Raw genomic sequence first — 6,000 nt, 5'->3', positions numbered from 1 at the left:
ATATTTCTGGAAGTATTTGGTCATCACCGGTTGGCTCGAGGGAAAGCAGAGCAACAGAAAAACTTGCATTTGTGTAGCGCCTTACACAGTCTCGAAAAGTCGCAAAGTGCTTGACAATTTTTTTTAAGTTGAAGCTGTTGCAATGTTCAAATCGGGTTCAGTGGTGGGCGATTGGAGGATTCGCCGGTCGTCAGACTGATAGAATATGACCGGGGTGCTGAATTAAAACTGAAAGAAGTGACAGATTGTAATTGGTTCGATTGCACTGTTTTGCCTTTATGTCCATTCCTAAACCCAGCCAGTGTTCCGCGGCTCATACGGACTTAGAGGCGCTGTCATTTTTCGCCGTGGTTATTGCAGGGAAAGGAGGTCCCAGTATAAACAGCGTGATCAAATGGACACATTTTATGATCGTAACTTTCATGGTTTAAACCGGTATTGACAAGTGACGCTATTTAGTTCTCACGTTTAGGACCTCGAGCATACATTCTCAGCAGGTAATACATTTTCACCTTTGAAGTCTGTTCGCTCATTTTTTCACCACTGTGTGTATGGGTGGATATACCGCAGTTAACATATTTTGAATGCAAATTTGCTTCACTTGCCAGCGGGAAATGTACACTTGTAGTTGAATGTGTATTGTCCCATTTCACTGTGGATGAGGACTATTCGCTTTCTCAGTGTAGGTTACGTTGGGAGAAGATTCGTTTTACTTTAGTTTTATTTTACCCACGCTAATGTGATAGAATTCCTTGCATTTATACAGCAGCTTTCACGACCTCCGGGTGTCCAAGAGCCTATGTAGCTGATGATGTACTCTGCAATGTTACTGTGTTATTGTTGTAATGTTGGAAATTTTACAATGTGATAATGTCCAGAGAGCGTATTTTGCCCATGTTGGGCGGAGGTTACATATATATGAGCGCAGAAGTCATAGAGATGTACAGTTCGGGCATAGACCGTTCGGTTCAACTCGTCCATGCCGACCAGTTATCCTAATCTAATCTAGTCCCATTTGCCAGCACTTGGCCAATATCCCTCCAAACCCTTCCTGTTCATATACCCATCCAGATGCCTTTCTTGCCTGAAATTTTCACTGTCCTCTTTTGAGTACACATGACAATAAAGCGAATTCAATTAATTTCGATAAAACGCTTGTGAAGTACGAAGAGCATTGTTGGAGTTGCTGTCTTTTGAATGGGACGTTCAATGTTTTTCTTCTATGGTGAGCTTAAAATGGCACTCTTGTTGAACAGTAGGGGAGTTATCTCGTGTCTTGGCCAATATTCATCCCTCAATCAACACCACTGAAACAGATTATCTGCTCATTATTATATCATTGTTTGCGGGGATTTGCTGCGTGTAGCTTGGCTGCTGTCTTTTCTATTTTGTTTTATCCATTAAGTATTTTAATTATTTCAAATATATACTTTAAATCATCAGAAAAATCTTTACATATATATAACACATAGTCACAAACGCAATTTGGTTCTGTAGAATAAATAGCACATGAAGAAAACAAGCAAACATTGGAGTTTGACTCTCCAAACAAACCAACGGCATCTCTTACTTGAACCAAACTATATTTACATACATTTGAGGCACCAGGAAGGTCCAATAACTGAATGGACCCCCATTTAACTTCAGCAGGAAGACCTCAGACAGCGGTCTTTCCCCACTGCACTTCGGTAACAGCTGACCCACATTTTAGTGCATCCCTCAGGACACAGTCCTAGACGTTGGAATATGCTAGTTGCAACACTCGGTCGGGGTCTGGAAGACTGTTTTGGAAGACCAACAAGTTTTGGCAGACAAAAGAGCATCTTTCACTGAGTTGATTCTCCTACAGGCACATTTGATGATTGTTTCAGTATGTGTCCCAGGGAACTTATCCAGAAGTAGTATCACAGACTATTGAATGGCTTTTTGCCCACCACCAAGTCATCTGTGTTGCTCTGATTTCCATGTTACAAGATGACCATACTAAGGTGCATTTCATTGGATTCAAAACATTCTGTCCTGTGTAAATGTATTTTTTTTCTCATTTTAGTCAAACTGATCTTAATTTCAAAATTCAAGAAAGAAAACATTGATTGATGTATACTTGATACTGTAAATCAGATTTCTTGCCAATATTTGTATAAAGTCCTCTTAACATTACTGATACAAATCAGTCTTGATCATTTTCCAGAGCATCTCATTCAATCTTCAACATCTTTTAGGATTGTAGAATAAAAGTACTCAATAGGATAGGAGATCATTCAGACCTGATGAAGGGCTTTTGCCCGAAACATCGATTTTCCTGCTCTTCGGATGCTGCCTGACCTGCTGTGCTTTTCCAGCACCACTCTGATCTAAACCCTAGGAGATCATTCAACCCCTCATTCTTGTGCTGGCTCTTTGAAAAGCAGGTTGTACCCTATACCTGTGTTCACCTATTGCTACCTCATCACTCCACCCAAAACCCTCCCCTATCTCCTCCTTTACCTGTAGCTGCCGTTACACTCAACCTCAATTCTGAAGAAACCTTCTGAAACCTTGACTTCTCCACCTCCTGCTGTTGTCTGGCTTACTGTGTTCTTCCAGCCTCTCCTGCTTGTCTGCCTTTGAAAAAGCAGCCTCTAATAGCATGGCTTTCTTGGTTTTCATCTGTAAACTTGTAAGTTCCACATTCTTAAGTACCTGTCCATCCCTTTATTAAAATTACTAATAGAACAAGCTTCACACCAAAATTTCAGGTAGAGTACTCCCAATCCAACAACTCTCCTGTTATCCTGTTCATAATTTCTCTTGTCTCCTTTTGTGTAATCATCACATCATCCCCTTTGTTTGTGAAAAAGCAAGATATTCATTTAGTGTTTCAGTTCTGAACCCACTTTTCTTCAAGCTAATGATTTATGCTTTATAGATATTGTGGCATTCACTTTATTGTTGCCTGCTCATTTTTTCAGAATATTTCTTTACCTCCGTGGAACATTTTCAATTTGCTGTTATACTTTTCATAATCATCCTGATTATTAACTGAATCAGCTCCTGCCCTTTATCATAAGGATTCCTTTTTCTGTTTTATTTCATCCTTTGCAATCAGAGTGCACTGATTTTGGAGGATCTACCTTTTCCCTTCAAAGGTATATGCTTAGTCTGATCCTGAATTGTGTCAACACTCTCTAGGCTGCAATTTCTTTGATTCTAAAAGAATAGTGCTATTCTAAAGTTGAGTACATTATTAGACCAGTATAGAACAAGTTTTCCTCTGCATTCATTTTATACCATGTCTGAACTGGGAGTGGTTGTGTTGACATTAGATGCCAAAGATGAAAAATGACCCTGGCGTCCTTTGAGTACAATGTACAATAGCTTACATAAAGAGAAGATGCCTCTGTAATATGATCTATAATCCTCACTAAATGGTTTTTCAACATGGAAGTATCAACCTTTTGACATGCTATTGAAGCTATTTCAAAGATATTGAAAGATGCATAGAACGGCTGTCTCAGGAGTGCAATTTCTCACACCACTGCCCCCAATTCATTATGTTAATGCTGTAGCAATGCCAGAAGTCAGGGGTGAAAAGGTCTACTGTACACATATGTAACACAGATTGTCATGAGGTTGACCTAAAGAATAAAGTTCTAAATAACTTCACAATAATTAAAACCAGGATGTTTTTAACTGTATCAAGTTAAGTCAGGAGATAGGAAACTTGTAAACTGTTTAATCCCAGGCTAAGCTTCTGACAACCCCATTTTATCATTAAGCTCATTTCAATCCAATACAATTAAATTTCCCTGTTCCACCCTGTTCATCAAATGCCTTCATCGTTTTGAGCTTCAACTTCCATATTGCTTCCTCAAGCTTCACAAATTACAACACATTTAAAAATTAACAACCTCTTATGGAACTTGTCATCTCTCTGAAAACTTCACTGATTCTCCGTCTCAAGCACCTTGACTTCATAATTATTGTTCTTGTATTTTAACTTATTTCATAGTCTCCATAATGTGTGCCGCAAGTGCACTAGGACTGAGTCTGTGCTTCCATTTGAACAATTGGGTGTAGGCCCTTGTCAAAACTATTCTGACAAGTTAAATATTAAATTGGCTTGTCATTTCATAAATATTGTCAAACCTGTCTGCATTTCCAGCATCTTGTTTTGTTTGACATATCAACAGTTAAAAATATGCCTAAGCAATTTATTGCACATGACAGCTCTTTGAGTCATGAGGCATGTTTGTTGCAATGTAACTTACAATTGCAGTGTATGACACCCACATTAATAAATAAGAATTGATACATTTTTAAAAATAAAATATCTTAATTGTAATTCATTGATTTAAAGATGTTTTGAATGCCCTGTGGACAATGAAATAGGAACAGAAAATGCTGAAGAAACTCAGCAGTTCTAGGAGCATCTGTAGAGAGATAATAGATGTTTCGAGTTCTGTGACATTTCTTTTGAGCTGAACAGGGATTGAAAGTGATGGTATTTATGTTGTTGACAAAGGGGGAGGAGGAGTAAGTGAAACAGATAGTGAAGGACAAGCGAGGGGATGGTGAAGTATACTTGGTGGCCATACTGTCATTTCAGCCACTACCGAACGTATCTCCTCGTACTTCCAACACAAGCCAACACAACCTGGAGAAACAATATCTTCCACTTAGGCACTTTACAATTCTCAGGACTCATTGTTGATTCCTGAACAGCCTCAGAACATGAACAATACCCTCCATCTGATTCCACCTCCCTGCCCCCCACCATTCACCATGTCTTGCTTGTGTAGAGTTGCTCTTAACAAAATTGACCTAATTTCGACTATCCACAGATAACTTTAACATCTATTTTGCATTGAGTCAGAGAGAGATTTACTGCACAGGAAAATGTCCTTTGGCCCATCATTTCTGTGCTAGTCAAATGTAACCACCTAACTATTCTAATCTCATTTTCTAGCACTTGGCCCATAGACATTGTATACTTGGCATTGCAAGTGTACATCTAAATACATCTCAATTGTTATGAGGGTTTCTGTCTCTACCACCCTTGCAAGCAGTTAGTTCCAGATTCCCACCCCCTCTGGATGAAAAAGTCTTTCCTTAATTCTCTAAACCTTATGCTCCTTCTTTTAAATCTATGTCTGGTCATTGATCCTTCCATCAAGGGAAAACATTTCTTCCTGTTTACTCTATCTATGCCCTCATAACATTAAACATCTCAACCTCATTTCTTCAAATGAAAGCAACCCTAGCTTCTCCAACCTCTCTTCATAACTGCAACTCTCCAGGTCAGGCAATATCCTGGTAAATCTCCTCTGCACCCTCTCCAGTCCTATCACATCCCTCCTACAATGTGGAGTCCAGAACTGCATACAATACTCTTCCTGTGGCCCAACCAACATTTTATGCAGTTCCAGCATAACCTCCCTCCTCTATGCCTTGACTAATAAAGCCCCGCCCCTCCAACTGCCACCAAGACAGAACCCCACTGGTTCTCACCTACCACCCCACCAACCTCCGTATACAGCGTATCATCCGCCGTCATTTCCGCCACCTCCAAACAGACCCCACCACCAGGGATATATTTCCCTCCCCTCCCCTATCAGCGTTCCGCAAAGACCACTCCCTTCGTGACTCCCTCGTCAGGTCCACACCCCCCAGCAACCCAACCTCCACTCCCGGCACCTTCCCCTGCAACCGCAGGAAATGTAAAACTTGCGCCCATACCTCCTCCCTTACTTCTCTGCAAGGCCCCAAGGGATCCTTCCATATCAGCCACAAATTCACCTGCACCTCCACACACATCATCTATTGCATCCGCTGCACCTGATGTGGCCTCCTCTATATTGGGGAGACAGGCCGCCTACTTGCAGAATGCTTCAGGGAACATCTCTGGGACGCCCGGACCAACCAACCCAACCACCCCGTGGCTCAACACTTTAACTCTCCCTCCCACTCCACTGAGGACATGCAGGTCCTTGGACTCCTCCACTGGCAGAACATAACAAC

The 6,000-nt window shown here is 40.9% G+C and overlaps 1 protein-coding gene across 1 annotated transcript in view; it reads left to right on the top strand.

Moving 5' to 3' along the window:
- Window positions 1–296: 296 nt before the first annotated feature.
- Window positions 297–6,000, top strand: part of itpk1a (inositol-tetrakisphosphate 1-kinase a) — a 236,456-nt gene continuing 230,752 nt past the window's right edge. Inside the window, exon 1 of the mRNA XM_060829353.1 lies at window positions 297–497. The gene's annotated coding sequence lies outside the window, so the exon portion shown is untranslated. The remainder of the gene's footprint in view (window positions 498–6,000) is intronic.

Source organism: Hemiscyllium ocellatum, chromosome 8 (genome assembly GCF_020745735.1).
Source record: "Hemiscyllium ocellatum isolate sHemOce1 chromosome 8, sHemOce1.pat.X.cur, whole genome shotgun sequence".
Classification (NCBI taxonomy): domain Eukaryota; kingdom Metazoa; phylum Chordata; class Chondrichthyes; order Orectolobiformes; family Hemiscylliidae; genus Hemiscyllium; species Hemiscyllium ocellatum.
The sequence above is the reverse complement of the archived record's forward strand: the minus strand, read 5'-3'. Positions and strand labels throughout refer to the sequence as shown.